At 42.0% G+C, this 16,724-nt stretch overlaps 1 long non-coding RNA gene across 8 annotated transcripts in view; it reads right to left on the bottom strand.

Moving 5' to 3' along the window:
* LOC129058955 (uncharacterized) overlaps nt 1–16,724 on the bottom strand; it is a 118,231-nt gene that overhangs the window by 44,022 nt on the left and 57,485 nt on the right. Inside the window, exon 4 of one of the 8 annotated variants that reach the window (XR_008524455.2) lies at nt 4–15,552. The exons of the other annotated variants lie outside the window; for them this stretch is intronic. This is a non-coding gene — a long non-coding RNA (uncharacterized LOC129058955). Of the gene's footprint in view, nt 1–3; nt 15,553–16,724 lie in introns of those variants that run through there. 8 annotated transcript variants of the gene reach the window in all.

Genomic DNA, 16,724 nt, shown 5'->3' with positions numbered 1-16,724 from the left:
AATAGCAGGGAAGACATAAAATGCAATCAGCTTTTTGAAAATTGCAAGAGAATCCAGTTGTAGTATGTATTCTAATTGGATTTACCGTGCCATCATTTACCTCTTTAAGGATGTTAACATAACATTATGCTTAATTGAAAAAATGAGTAGTTAACTATTCAGAAGAGACTCTCCAGCCCCCCTTATAAGCCACAGTCTAATCAGGCACAAAATATAGGATGCCCTAATCATATCGCCAGACAGTTTTCAAATTTCTTAAATAAAATTTACTTATTTACCACTGAAAATTAACTAAAAATGTTGACATGTGACAAATTTCCCTATCTTGATAGTTGTTTTTAAAAATCTCCCCTGACATTAACAAGTTTACATCATGCATTATGACATTTAATTAGTTATTTTTTATTTAATTAGCATGGTAAGGCATCTAAAGCAATCCAAATGTTTTCTGCAATGCCCAAACAGGAGGCAGCAGTTCCATACATTGTATGAGACCTGGCAAGTGTCTGTTCAGATCACCTACCAGACAGTCTATTTACATTTTTGGTTCTATCTAGCAGGTTGCTCTAGGAGAGAAAGGGGAATATCTTAAGGCTTCAACAAACGATTTCAGGACCTTTGTCAAAATCTGTCTATAAAAAGCACATAGGTTGCCAAGCCAGCTTAACCCAAGATAGGTCTCTGCTTGAAAGTTAAAATGCAGCTATCTGCTGCACCAGTTAGGCTTGTAATATAGCTGTATTTATGAAATAATGAATGGATAAACCAGTATGGTATCTTGGAAGGATCATTTTTGTGCAGTTGAAATTCTTTCTTCTCACAACTTTCTTCTATACTTATCTTCTTCTCACATACTTTTTCTCATAACTACTGATGATTTTCAGGGCACTGAGGCTCGCTAGAAATTCAAGTCTTGAAGATATTGAACATTATTGAGCACTTATTTTGTGCCAGGCATCATGCTAAGCGCTCTGGCATCTAGTCCTTCCCCAAACACTAGAAGGCAGGAGCCCTTATCACTCCCACTCATTAGATCATGAAACTGAGGCTCAGAGGGTTACTAACAGCTGGAAAATAAGTGACAAAGTTAGGGGTCAAACCCAGTCTCAGGTCCCCTTGGCCACAGAGCAGATTTGTACTTGCGGGTAACACGGTTGGCTTCAGCCCTGCTCAAATCTTGGCAGCTCTATTCTGAATCCAAAGCCTCAGCACTTAACCAGTCCAGATCTCAGCCTAACTCTGTTGTGGTTCACAGAAGCTGGTCCTACTCTTTTAAAAAATACATTAATTCTAAGCAATTCAAAACACTATGAATTATCCATAGTTAAAAGTACCAAACAAACAAACAAAAAACAAAACAAAACAAAACCCAAAACCCAAAAGCAACCCACTACGATTTGGTAGACTTTTTTTTTTAACACCAAACTTTTGTTTCTAATTTTAGAGTGTAAATTCTACTTCCCCCACACTGTAGCCAGGTAATAAAACCAAGTCATCTATCTCACCCTATTTTGCCAAGCTGTAAGATTTCATTTTAAATGCTATTATAAACTTGAGGGATGCCTCCAAATGCAATTACCTTTTTTTCTGTATAGACATAAGTTAGTTCAACTTTTTTTTAACTCCAGCAAGGAAAAGAATGACCTTTGTTTTGTGCAAGGGAGCAAACTAAGATGTCCACAGTAAGGGGATCAGTGGTAGGAAAGGAATGAGAAACCTATTCTCATTCCTTTCCTCAGGGGAGGATCTTTAAAACACAAAACCTCAGGGGAGATCTTTAAAAACATCCATGCAAATCTGCTTCAGATTTGGATTGCTTTACTCAAAAGTGAGACAAATATAACTTTAAAGCATTTTACTTAAATATTCCAAAGGATATGAATCCCACATATTGGTGGTTACTCCAACTACTTGCAACCTCTTCGCCCTACAAATAGGGAATGCAGATATAGGTTTTATGCTAAAATAGCAGAGCTCTAAGTGCATTAAGAAAATCATTTCAAGATAGCTTTTACTAATGCAGACTATTTTTCAAATGAAACAAGGCAGCTACAATAGTTGAGGCGCCACAGATTGAATAAATATTACTTAACCAATTACCAATTATCCATGCTAATGAAGGATGAGGCAGAGCCTGATAAATTAAAACCCCGAATCAACTGAATGTTAGTTTAACCAGTGACTCTCTCCCTTTTGCAAGAATGTCTGAGGAATAGCTATAAAATGACTGATCTGAATTTTACTTCCTCCCCCTTCTTCCACCTTCCCACCCTCTGACTGTGCCTCTGATGGGCAGGAAAAGGGTCAAAGGGCAGACAGCTGGAGGAAACTCGAAGAAAGTAGGGGGGACCCACAGAGTGGAGAATAGTCCCTGGATAAATGAGAGTTGTTTGGATACACAATGGTTGCCTATTGTCCACTCCACATTTTGGATAAGAGGCCAAAGCTGAGCCTGACATAAGTCACTCTTCCCTGGACCTTCCTCTCCTGGCCAGCTGTGTGCATTCATAGGTGACAGCCATGTTCGGCACATTCCTTGCTTCACTTCTCTGTCCTTCTGAGTCACTGGGGATTAAGCTAGAAAACTCTGGCCATACCAGAGGTCTGATCCTTGCCATTTTGCGCAACCTCAGCCTGGGTCAAAGACTGGACAGGACTGATGGAGGCTGCAGAGAAATATTTGCTAGTGATTTGATGCCAGGAGCTTCCAGCTGCAGCCTTTCACGGGGCTCATGACTTCCGCAATGTCTTCCTTTCTTCCGTTACTCTTGCCCTACATTTACCTACTCCATTCCATTAATGCTCTAGTATTCCTTCTTGCTGCCCCCATCACTTGCCTTATCTCTACTTTGTTGGTGGCCTCACTCACCTCAGCATCATTAACATCTGCATGTGACTAGAATAATAGCTGACTTTCTGATGCTCCATGGGTCACCTGGCCCAGGGCTGACATAAAGCTAGCATGCAACTGTGTAGTTATATCATTTTCGAAAATATCTGAGCCCCCAGAGTGCACCCCTGCTAACCTGGACTTCTGAATTCAACCGTTAAGATCCCCCCCACCACCCCCTGCTAGCCTCTGGATCTCCCCATGTTCTAGCAATTAAAGGCTTAAATGTGGACACTGCAGAGGATCTCCAGGAATCTATTCCAGCTGGCATCCAGTTGACATCCATTCTATTTGGTGGTGCCCTTGCCGTGACCCATCAGAAAGATATTCTGCCTCATCATCCCATAGCTACGGGACTCAGAGATACCCCAGGAACCTACAAGACCAAGTGTTTATAGGCACTGGTAAGGGAATAAGTATAAAATGTTAAATATTTAGTCATTTGCAGATTGGGAGTTGCTTTCAGGTACCACGACCTGGACTCTGACTGGTCTATGGCCCAGTATAACTTGGAGAAAAGATATCTATTGACTTTGGAGTTCCAAAATGGTTTTAGATCCATGCTTTTGTACATGCTCCTTTCTCTATCAGAATGCCCTTCCCAACCATGCCCATCTGGCAAACAGGCAAACAGCCATTGATCTTCTAAGACTCTGCTCGTATATCACCTCTTTTGTGCAGGCTTCTCTGATGACCCTTGTCTATTCAAGGAATCACATTAGTTCCCACAGAGATTGTATTTTTCTCTATTAGAGCACTATTGCCTTATGTTGCAGCCATTTGTTAACCTATCTCTCTTTTCCACTAAATCAGCAGTGGAAGACTGTCATGCTGGAAGCACCTGGGGGGTTTTAAGATATGGCCAATAACAGGGTCTCACCCTCAGAGGTTCTGATTTAATTGGCAAGAGCTGAGACCTGAACTTTGAGATATTTAATACCTCCCAGGTGACTAATGGACCCAGTTTAAATTCCACTACACTAGATTATAAGCTACTTGAGTGTAGTTATTGTGTCTCATTCATCTGTGTAATCTCTGCATAGGGCTCAGATCATGGCATACAGTAGGTGCTCATTGAATGACTGCATATCTGTATTATTAATTGGCCCTTACTGAAAAGATCAGTAAGGGCCCTATGACAGAGACTGTCAACTCTTCCCCAGTAATCACTCTCTTCTATGGAGAAGTGGTAGAAATTTTAGCTCCAGGTGTAGGGCTGCTTAGGAGAAACACCACATTTCCCAGCTTTCCTTGTAGCTAGGAGAGGCCAAGAGAGCACTATGGTTAATAGGATGTGAGCAGAAATAGGGTGTGTAATTTCGACATTATGCTCTTAAAAAGAATCATCATACTCTTCTCTGCTCCTTTTTCTCATTCTCTGCAGACTGATATGCCAAACTATTTTATATTTTACTATCAAAAAGCCAGATGCCTGAGCCACTAACACTAGCAAAGCATGTACTAACTCCACTCCAGCCTGGTAGCCAACTCTGTTGCTTCACAGAAACAGCACTCACTTGGGTCACTGATGGCTCCCCATCACTCTTAGGCTAACAGCCAAAATCCGCGGCCTGGACCACAAGGTCTTCCCTCATCAGGCCATGTCTGCCTCTCCAAACTCATCCTGTCCTCTACTCCTTTTGGTCTTTCTGCCCTGGTCTCAGCTGGCCTTCTCTTGGTTCCCCAAATGAGTTTTTCTCTCTTCCACCACAAGGTCATTAGAGGAGCTGTTCCCTGTCTCTGGAATGATCTTGCCCCATATTTTCACCTGATTGACTCTAGCTCATCCTGATGTCCTCTCAGCTGAGCAGCTCTCAGCTTAGCTCACGTCTCCCCCACCTTTCTGATTAAGCAACCCCCCATATTTACATCTTAAAACTCTGCATTTATCAAAGTTTCTCGCCATTGACTTCCCAGTGCCTGGCACGGAGTCCAGCACAAAGTGGATGCTCAATAAATATTTGTTGAATGAACAGATGAATAAACGAGTAAACCCAGGAGGATAATCTTTTCCTTCCACTGAAGACCAAGCAGAGGCAGGGGAGATGGAACGCATATGGTTAAAACATTAAGAGAGGAAGGACTTTGTTTCTTAGCAGTCTTCCGGAGAGCATCCTCCAACCATGATCTGGCTGGAGGAAAGTTAGCCAAGTGTGATCTCACTAGCCTAAGCCCCAAATTAAGTTGTTCTTGGCACTGTAGCCACCAGATCACAAATAGGTGGACTGGCTCTGCTCTGCGTAGCAGCCTTTCTTCGTTGTGCTATGATGAATGGGAGAGCACTAATACTTTTTCCTCTCTTGTTTGCAGGCTCATCTGCTTAAAAGCCCCTGGCCTGAGCTCCCCTGAAAGAGTCATGAGTTCTTACCCAACATGATTCCTCTTGCCTGGAATTGCTTCCTCCTGCTCCCTTTCAAAGTATCCACATCTATACTCTCTTCAAGGCCTGAGCTTGCTCTATCTCTTTCAGGAAGATTTGATGAGCTTCCCTAACTTGCAGTACCCTTCCTCCATTCCAGAACTTCAGGAGTTTTGTCAGGAGCATTCACTAGGCCTTCATGATAAGTGTCTAACAACATTATTTATTTTTATGTAACAACACTATCTCTTCAAATAGGATGTGCATTCATTCAGGGCAGAAATATGAATCTTTTATTCTTAGATCCCAACACAAGAGGTGCTGCCTAGTAAGCTTTGGTGAAGCATGAAGTGTTTAAGATGATGACGACATGAGGAAGTATATACTCCCTCTCACAAGACTATTGTCAAGTTGCTCATCTGTAATCCTGCACCCCAGAATGAGGGTAAAAATAAAGTGTACATGGGTCTAAAGAAAATATTTCACTCTAAGATCAAAAGTCAAGTTGCTTCCAGCACGTGACACCATGAGTGTCCTAATTCACTCCCAGCCAGATTAAAACAGCTGAGATCTGGCTGAGTGTGGTGGCCATGCCTATAATCCCAGCACTTTGGGAGGCTGAGGCGGGCAGATCACCTGACGTCAGGAGTTCAAGTCCAGCTTGGCTAACATGGTGAAACCCCGTCTCTACAAAAATACAAAAATTAGCCAGGCATGATGGCGGGTGCCTGTAATCCCAGCTACTCTGGCGGCTGAGGCGGGAGAATAACTTGCACCTGGGAGGCGGAGGTTGCAATGAGCCGAGATTATGCCATTGCACTCCAGCCTTAGTGACAAGAGCAAGACTCCTTCTCAAAACAAAAATAAAACAAACAAACAAACAAACAAACCAGCTGAGATCTGAGTCTCAAAATTGTCCAGGGCAATGGAAATCCTAAGTGAATTGAACTTTGGTTGTAGTGTAAGAAAAAAATTTACCAGTTAGGTTAAGAGAGCATTAATCTCAGGTGTTATATATTTATTATGTTCTTCCGAGGCATCACAGCTCCTACATATGACTACTTGATTTATTAATTAGAGAGACACTTGTGGCTTCTTTGAGAAAATATCAAAGCACATACGCTGGTATGTTCATTTGCTTTTGTCAGTCCACTCACTCATCCACCCATCCATTCACCTATCCATCCATCTACCTATCCATCCATCTACCTATCCATCCATCCACTTATCCTTCCTTCCATTCCTTCAGCCTGCCAGCCAGCAAAGATATATTGCAAGTTGCGCATGTGCTAGGCTCTATGCTAGGCATGTGATATAAGGACAGGTATTTAGTAACCACGTTAACCAAAATAACAGCTGTTTCTTTTGAAGGTTTACCATGTATTAGATACATACCTTGTGGTATTTAATCCTTACAACAACCCTAAACATACAGGACCATTGTATGCCTCATCTGATATCTTCTTAACTCATCTTTTTAGTCTAGCTGTTGCCATGACAACCAGTTTCCTCCAGGTATAAGTTGGCAGTACCTTGTTTCAGCTATACCACTTATCTCTCGTTTTCTGCCCTGGGGTTTCACTGCTTCTGCCAAGGATTTTACCTGTAGGAAATTGCTTAGCTATTCTGATGTGTGCCCAAGCTTGAAAGTGTGGGGAAGCTGCTCACGGGACCCATGGAAGATGAGTGATGGTGGATAAATGCTCCCTTCCTCTATCCCTCAAAAGGACAACTCAGAGGTCATCTACACAGCTCCTCAGAGGGTACCAGCAAGGTTGAGCTCCAGCTGCCCAGAATGGCTAGCTCAATAATGTATGCTTATATTGACTTTCCCTCCATTTCTATTTCACTCTTCGTAGTTCCACCCTCCTGTTTCCTGGGACCACTTGCCCCACGCCCCAACTACTTGCATGCACGTCCTTGGTCTCCAGCCTGCTCAGGGGGAGTGGGGGCAGGGGAACTCAAATAAAAACAATTCATATTCAGATTTTGAATAGGACATCTATTTTCATTGATAGTTAAATAGTAAAATATAAAAATAGTATTTTAATACATATATAACTCACAGTTAGGGAATGTAGTAGACTGAATGGCAGCCCCTAAAATGTCAGGTTGAAACAACTGGAATTTGTAAATGTTATCTTACTTGGGAAAAGAGTCTTTGCAGAGGTGATTAAGCTAAGGATATTGAGATGGGGAGATTTTTCTGGATTAGCCAGATGGGCCCTAAATGCTGTCACATACATCCTCTGATAAGATTCATGTGATGAGGCAGAGGGTGATTCGATACACATGGAATAGGAGGAGGCAATGTGACCACAGAGGCAAAGACTGGAGTGAGGCAGTCGGGTGGAAGAATGCCCGCAGCCATCCAAAACTGGAAGAGGCAGGGAGAGAATTCTCTCCTGGAGCCTCCAGAGGGAGCACGGCCCTGCCGACACCTTCGTTTCAGCCGACTCACACTGATTTCCAACTCCATGTCTTCAGAATTGTGAGAGAAGACGTTTTTGTCATTTTAAGCCACCAAGCTTGTGGTACTTTGTTACAGCAGCTACAGAAAACTGATACAAGGCAACTGGGGCACACAGGAGTTAATTTGCCCAAGATCTTAACAAGCAGTAATTGGTGGAGCCAGGATTCAAACTTAGGTCTGTCTGATTCTGGCACCCAAATTCTTAATACTTTGTTTTCTCTCCAAAGAAGGCAAGATTTGTACTCTGGAGAGTAGATAGATGTCTATACAAGGAATCATAGCTCATATTGGTAAGGACAGTAATGGAAGGACGTGCTTGTCTGGAAGTTGGGCGCAAGGAAGGCTTCCCTGGGAAGATGTAGTCACTGAGTGCAGTAAGAAACCCTGTGTGACATAGATGCTGCACTAAGCGACACACCAGATTCCCATCAGCCAATTTTAACCCACTCATTTATTTCGTTAACTTCTGATGCCAGCTCAAAGCCACGTCCCCACCAGGTCAATCCAAAATGTTTGTCTCAGTTCTCCCACACTGTTACCCAGTGTGGACTGAGATAATTCTCCTCAGTTCTGGAGAATTCTCTAGGTCCCAACTAAAGTAAGACATTCTGACTCCAAAGGCCTGGAAGGGATTTATTGTGGACTCAAGAATTCCTTGAAGGGACACCTTCCATCAAAATACAGGGCCTGCCAAATGAAGCTGGGGACCCAGTAGAAGTATGTGAGGCTCCACTCTGGAATGGCAGATAAAGGACAACAGAAAGGAGGAACTGTGCACAGGAACAAGCCAGGAGTTTTGCTGGGTGTTATGGTTTGAAAGTTTGTGTCCCCTGCAAAATTCGTGTTGAAACTGAATATCCAATGCAATAGTATTAAGAGGTGGGGCCTTTAGGGGGTGAATTAGGGGGTGAATCAGGTCGTGAGGGCTTCTTCTTCATAAATAGGATTAAGGCTTCCCACAGGGTTCATCCCTTTTGCTCTTTGACCCTTCCTCCACGTGAGGATGGAGCAACAAGGCGCCATCTTGGAAGTAGAGAGATGGGGCCCTCACCAGACGCTAAATCTGCTAGTGGCTTAGTCTTGGACTTTTCAGCCCTCAGAAGTGTGAGAAAAAAAATTCTGTTACTTACGAATTACCCAGTCTATGGGTAATTTGTTATATGATATTTTGTTATAGCAGCACAAAAAGGACTGAGATAGTGGGTTTGTGTGTTGGAGATGTTAATTCCCTAAACACGCTGTCTCTAATTTGGTCACTAAGCCACAATAAAGCCATAAAAAAAACCCCAAATATTACCACTTAGTATTAAATGTTTCACTCCTCCAATACTTCTGGAGCCACTTCCTCCTCTCTCCCAACAGTTTAACCCTGGATAAATTCCTCTAGTGATATTATGTGATAGGCTTGCCTGATCCTTCTCAGGTACTGGGTTGGCCCTTCTGCTCTTTTATTCCATAAAATGTATCAAGCACTTTCTGCCAAGCACTGGGTAAAGTTTTGGGGATACAGAGCTGACAGATACAATCCCTGGCCTCAGAGAGTTCACAGTCTAGGTGCAGAGACAGATGAATATACAACACTTACAAAATAATACTAAAGTCATGCTGTGGTAATATGGGAGAAGATGCCCAGCTTCACACAGAGAGCAATGGTGTGGAAGGAAGGCAGAAGGAAGTATGTGCAAGAATGAGAACAAGAGCAAGTGAGAGCAAGTGAGAGAACAATTGGGTAACTGGTAGGCAGTTGGTGTGGTTGGAGCTCAGGGTATGTGTGCATGCAGCAGGGAAGGTAAACATGAGAACCTCGTATGCCATGATGAAGTTAGACTTTATTATGAATGTAATGGTGAGTCATTGAAGGATTTTAAGTCAGAGAAGTGACATGATCAGATTTACCTTTTAAATGATTGCTGTGGCATCAGTGTGCAGAATGTATTGGAGTGAGGCCTGACTGGAGACAGAGAGGCCAGTTAGGGAGCTATGGCAGTGATCCAGGTAAGAGATGATGAAATGGGGATGACAATAGGGGACAGATGCAAGAGCAATTTAGGATATAGAATCAGCAGGAGCTGGCCACAGATGGGCCCTGGGGGCTGATGGAGAAGGAGTTGAAGATGACTTCTAGATTTCCAGCTTGTGCAAGTTGGTATACGGGTAAGAAAGTTTGAGGGAGAATAAGAAGGGGAAAATAATGAATTGAGTTGGAGATAGTCCAAGTTTGAGAATTTTTCCTATCACGTAAGTGGAGATGTTTGGTACCAGGTAATTTGGAAATCAGTTCTAGACCCTCTTCTCTTCCCAGTCAATATTCTTTCCTTGGGTAGTCTCATACACTTACATGCTTCAGCTACCACCTAATTGCTGATAACTGCAAAGTCTTTAAATTATGCCTCAACCTCTCTTCTGAGCTCTAGCTTCCTGGACCTAACAATCACCAATTAGGTATTTCCTTTATTTATTTATTTATTTACTTATTTCTTTTTTAATTAGAGTCAAGGTGTTGCTTTGTCACCCAGGCTGGAGTGCAGTGGCATAATCATAGCTCACTTCAGCCTTAAACTCCTCGACTCAAGCAATCCTCCCAAGTAGCTGGGACTACAGGGAAATGCCACCACAGCCAGCTAATTTTTTTAAACTTTTTTTTTTCTTTTTTTTTAAATGAGGTTTTGCTACATTGCCCAGGCCTCAAACTATCCTGCTGCCTTGGCCTCCCAAAGTGCTGGGATTACAGGTGTGAGCCACTGTGACCAGTCTAGGTATTTCCTTTTGGATATCCTATCACAGAGGTCAAATGACTGCATCTCATTACCAGGTTAACCCATCTAAAGTTGTACTGTCCAGTACAGTAGCCACTAACAACATGTGGCTACTAAGTACTTAAAATGTGGCTAGTCCAGCAAAAAAATAATTAAAAAAAAAAGAGAGAGAGAGAATACAAGCCACAAACTGAGAGAAAATGCTTGCAGAAGAAATATCTGATTTAAAAACTGTTATACAAAATATACAAAGAGCGCTTAAAACTCAACAGTGAGAAAACAAACAACCTGATTAAAAAAATGGGTTAAAAACCTTCACAGACATCCCACCAACGACGATATACAGATGGTGATATGGTTTGGCTCTGTGTCCCCACCCAAATCTCATCTTGAATTGTATTCCCATAATTCCCACCTATTGTGGGAGGGACCCAGTGGGAGGTAATTGAATCATGGGGGTGGTTTCCCTTATACTGTTCTTGTCGTAGTGAATAAGTCTCACAGATCTGATGGTTTGATAAAGGGAAACCCGTTTGGTTTGGCTCTCATTCTCTCTCTTGCTGCCACCATATGAGATGTGTCTTTCATCTTCTGCCATGATTGTGAGGCCTCTCCGGCCATGTGGAACTGTAAGTCCAATAAACCTCTTTCTTTTGTAAATTGCCCAGCCTTGGGTATGTCTTTGTCAGCAGCGTGAAAATGGACTAATACAGATGGCAAATATGTACATGAAAAGGTGCTCCACATCCTAGATTACCAGGGAGATGCAAATGAAACACACCAAAATCCAGAACACTGACAACACAAAATGCTGGTGAGGATGCAGAGCAACAGGAGCTCTCATTCGTTGCTGATAGGAATAAAAAATGGAACAGCCACTTGGGAAGACAGTTGGATAGTTTCTCACAAAACTAAACATTCTCTTATTATACCATCTAGCAATTGTGTTCTTTGGTATTGTACCAAATGAGTTTGAAGCTATGTCCACATAAAAACCTGCACAAAAATGTTTATAGCAGCTTTATTCATAATTGCCCAAACTGGGAAGCAACCAAGATGTCCTTCAGTAGGTAGATGGACAAATAAACTGTGGTACATTCAGATAGTAGAATATTATTCAGCACTAAAAAGAAATGAGCTATAAAGATTGAAAAGATACAGAGGAATCTTAAATTCATACTATTAAATAAAAAAGTCAATCTGGAAAGATTGCTACTATATGATTTCAACATAGGACATTCCGGAAAAAAGCACAACTATGGAGATAGTAGAAGATTGGCTGTTGCCAGGGATTATAGGGGAGAGAGGGATGAAGAGGTGGAATGCAGGATTTTTATAGCAGTGAAACTACTCTGATTGTTATGGTGAATAAATATCAATATACATCTGTCAAAATCTATAGACTGTTCAATACCAAGAGTGAACCCTAATGTAAACTATGGACTTTGGGTGATAACTATGTGTCAGTGTGGCTTCATCAGTGGTAACAAATGCTCCGCTGTAGTGCTGTGTGTGGAGGGGCATATGCCGACTCTCTGTACCTTCTGCTCAATTTTGCTGTGAATTGAAAATTATTCTAAAAAATAAAATCTGTTTTTTAAAAATGTGGCTAGTCCAAATTGAGATGTGCTATCACTATAAATCCTGAATTTCTAAGACTTGTGTGAAGAAAAAGATATAAATATCTTATTATTAATTTTTTATATTGATTACATGATGAGAAGATAATAGTTGGTGTATATCAAGTAAAATATATTATTAACATGTATTTTTTGCTTGTTTTAAAAAGTATGGCTTCTAGAACATTTTAAGTGGTATGTTGACTAGCCTTTCAAGTCTATTGGACAGTGTTGGCAGACTATAAACAAACCAGCATCAGAAATCAGGTCTCCTGGCGTCTAATCCAGGATGAATCCAAGGAAATGCAAATGGAACGCACCATTTAGGAAACATACTTGAAATACCTACTCTGTAATGAATAAGCTAGAGATGGTTCCTGCTCTTGGAAATCTTACAATCTTTTTCTGTGTTATTATTGAGATGAGTATAAGAAACATCTTTGAAAAACACAAAGCACCTTAACAATATAAAGAATAATATGAGTACAATTTCCAGCTAGAAAAAACACATGCTCTTATCTTCAGAGTTAGACACAGTAGGGATTTCTACCTTGTGTAGGTAGAAAACTAAGCAATAATTGTGACAACTAAGTGACTTTGAAATGACACTGAGGTTATCCAGAGGTTAAACAGAACTATGAAGTCAGTGTATCTAGCAAAAGAAGTTCATGTTGGGAATACCAGAATGGTACAAAAACCAAGAGTTCTGCAGAGAGAGCTTTGCATATAGACGGATCTTTGCCTAAGTAGTAAAAAGAGATGTTGGATTTTAGTCAACTCTCCCTTAGCCAGTGCTGATGGGAGATCATGGCAGAACCAGGTAGGGCAGAAAAAATAGTCAAACAAGGCCTTGAGGGAAGTGTAAATCACGCCTCATTGGCAGGAAATGGCAGCAGCAGCAACATAACAGAAGGCATGGTCCAGGCAAGAGGCAGGTCCATTTGAACGAAGCCTCTGGAATAGCCAAGGATGTAAGGAGCAAGTGACCAAGAGCCCTGGTTTCCAGATGGATAGGAGGGTGGAGCAAAGTGGAGCCCAAGACCAAGCTTTACAGTGTCTCAGCAATTGCTTTCTCAGGGATCATGTGGCCTGGAAGGAGATCTCCCAGGACTGGGCTGCTTGTTTCACAGGTGAAGGGGAAACAGTAGTAGGAAGGGCAGAATCAGGTGCTGGCCAAACTCCTGCCATGGGCCAGTCCCTGGGCTTCCTATGGGAGCCCAAAGGGAATAACATGGCCTCTCTCTCCAGGGAGCAATTCCCTACTGGGAGGAGATCCCATTTATTTGGCAGAGTTTCTCCCAAGGGTGGAAGCAGACTATAAAATGATTAGTTTTAAAAGTACATTGTATTATTTAAAAACCAATTTTGATAAAATTGTCCAAACTTTTTTGTACAGTTCTGTAAAACTGGGTTGTTAGAAGAAATAAATGTAAGAGAACATTTTGTACTTCAAAGCAAAACAAAAAAAGGAACAAGAGGAAAATTCCCATTTTGCCGCAGTAGGCATGGTTTTTTATTTGCTCATTTCCCCCAAATTCAGGTACGTGCCCCATGCTACTCTCTGACAGGATCAGCTTCTATTATTGAGAACTCCAAGTGACTTAAACATTTTTTTTATATTTAAGGAAATTATTGCATTGAATGCCACCTGAAATATGGGAGCCATTAGACTGGGTTAGACATATTTTTTTTACTCATTTGACAACTGTTTCCTGGGCTTCAACTATGTGATAGGCACAGTGCTGGGCCCTGGGGATACACTGGAGAAGACAAAATCCGTGCTCTGAGGATCTTCCATTCTAAGCAAATCAGCATGGAGTGTGGTCAGGTGTTTCGGTGGCAGGATAAGAGTAGACAATGGCGGGATGGGGGTAGGGTGCTATTTTTGAGAAGATAGTGAGAGAAAGCCTCTTTGGTAAATGACATTTGAGGAGATAAAGTTCATAAGTGTTAGGGGATGAAGAAGCAATCCATGAAAATATCTAGGGGAGGAGTGCTCCAGGCAGAGAGATCAGCAAATGTGGAGGTAGGGGCAATTCTTGACTTTGACTGTATTTGTTGAAGTGAATTCTGCCTCTATAAACATGGCTGTCTATATATTCTTTAGAAAATTTACCACATTTGGGGTTTTTGATATAGGTAGAAGTTTGGAGGATGGTTGGTAAAAGGTGGAGGGAGGTTCTTGAGGAATGGAAGGAAGGCTCAAGGGAATGATGAGGTGAGATCTTTAAATGGCTCTGTATTTCATAGTCTCATTCTTAGGGTGTGTCTGCATAAAAGTTTCTTAACCTAGGCACTATTGACATTTGGGGCAGATAATTCACTGTTTGGGGACGGGGTGGGGAAGTAGTCATGTGCATTGTAGGATGTTTAGCGAAATTCTCGATCTCTACCTACTTGATACCAGTAGCACCTGCCCATTTGTAGCAACTCAGGGTTTTTCCAAATGTCTCAATATTTTGCCAAATGTCTCAATATTTAATATTTAAGTTTGATTGGGAGGAAGCTGTGTGTATTGAGCATCAAAGTGCCAAGTGCTTTCCATGTATTAGCTTACTTAGTCCTCATAACAATCTGTTGAAGGAGGTGTCGTAAGTTTGATTTTATATATGGGGAAACGGAGGCTTCTATAGATTGAGTGACTTGTCAAAGGCCATACAGCTAGTGAGCAACAAAGCCAGGATTCAAATCCAAGTTTGACTCCAAAGACCATCTTTTGCTCTTGATCTGTACTGTCCAATATGGTAACACTAGCCGTATGTGGGTGCTTAAATTTAAGTTAATTAAAATTAAATAAAATTAAAAATTCAGTTGTGCCAGCCACATTTGAACTGTTCGGCAATGACATGTGACTGGTGACTAATGTATTGGACAGTGCAAATCTAGCACATTTCCATCATTGCAGAAAGTTCCACTGGACACCACTGCTCTAGACTAATTGGCCCAGGAGGAGGTGGAGGCATGAGATAAGTGAGTAGACATGGCCTTAACCTTCATGGCTGGAATTCAAGCATCAGGACTAAATGCAGTTCCCTTGTCCTTTCCTTACTGCCAACCACATGGGTCCTCCCTGTCCCCAACTCCCCAGCCACCTCCTTGGATAGTTCCTACTTAGCACCCACTACATTCTGAAGCCTCTGCACAGAAGGTAGATGCTGTTGCTGCATTTTGGGAATGAGTTTTTCTGTAGTCCTCATGTCTCTGTATGCTTGCCGAGACCAGTCTCCTCACCATGGTCAAGCTGGTAGGAGGCAGGCATGATCCTGGTGTATTGGGGAGTTTTGCTTTTGTTTGCAGAAAAGGTTCTTAGAAGGAGAGACAAGGCTGGCTGGAAGTCATCGGGAAGTCTATTTTTAGTTCTGTGCAGGCAGACAACAGCCCTCTGAGCTCACCAAGGGCTTCTTGCTTGTATGAGGATGATAACGGCAGGAAGGAAAGACACAGCCCTATCAAGTCTAAACAGAAAATTGATGTCAGAATTATTTATTTTTCTATTAAATTTTTTTTATAACCAAGTCATCTTTCCAAATGTGAACTGAGTGGTCTCACAGCTCTTAGGACGGTGAGCTCAGTATGGCATAGTGCAAAATAGGAGACAAATTCCAGATACTGAATGGCAGTCTCTTAAAGTCAATGTCCATCCTGGCACAATCAAAGCCCTAAGGATGGGGACTGGGAAGGACAGTGAGTGAGAGACTGGTACTTCAATTTTGATCGTATTTCTTCTCACCCGTCTTAGAGCTCTTATTGTTATTTTCTTCCCCTTTTAGTCATATTTTAGTCTTCTTCAGGTAGAGGATACTTCTTGGAAAAATCAATAGTACAGTCCCATGTTGTCATTTTACTAGCACAGAGCTGGGCCCTCCCAGGATCTGCTCTAGCCCAGTGCGAGAACGAAATGGGTGTGGCAATCGGACAAGATATCGTCATGTGGGAAAATATTTTAATGTAATGGTAACTTTCAAGTCTACTACTAGACAAACTATGACAGAGGTCGTGAAACACGAAGCTTCGCAGCAGGGTACTCAAGTCCACACAGTTGATTAAATCAATTTAAAAGACACAGAAAAAAAGGGGGCAAGTTTATGTATTTTGGATAAGATACAAACGAAGGGGAAGAACCACACTTGAGTCTTGTGTTAAGCAGTGCTCATCTGTTCTGCCCTCCTCCATCCATCACCTTCCCCTCTCTCTGTCTCTTTCTCTCATCTCTACGTCAGCTTTCTCCCCTATTGGTGTGGTTACAGGGACCAGAATTGAGGTTGAAAAAGGGAGCTCAGCCCTCAGAAGGTTCCTGGAGCTAACACAAACACTGAACTGTGTCTTCTAGGGAGACACATGGAGCAGATGCACCCGGCCACAGGCATTGCTCTCTGGTCACCCTGTTGAGCAGCTCTGGGTTTTACCAGCATCTCTGGAACAGAGCAAACGTGGAGCCAGAATAAGACATCTCAATGAGTAACTGATTTACAGATAATGTAGCTGTCGTCTTGGTGACATGGTCCTTCCTAATGACTTGCTCCTTTCATCCTTTTCTACCTGTAAATATCATGCTCACTTGTTCCATCCACTTTATCATATATTCCATGTTTCCTTTCTATCTGCTCTACAGGTTACTAACCTACCA

This window comes from Pongo abelii, chromosome 3 (genome assembly GCF_028885655.2).
Source record: "Pongo abelii isolate AG06213 chromosome 3, NHGRI_mPonAbe1-v2.0_pri, whole genome shotgun sequence".
Classification (NCBI taxonomy): domain Eukaryota; kingdom Metazoa; phylum Chordata; class Mammalia; order Primates; family Hominidae; genus Pongo; species Pongo abelii.
This window is presented reverse-complemented; position numbering and strand designations above follow the sequence as displayed.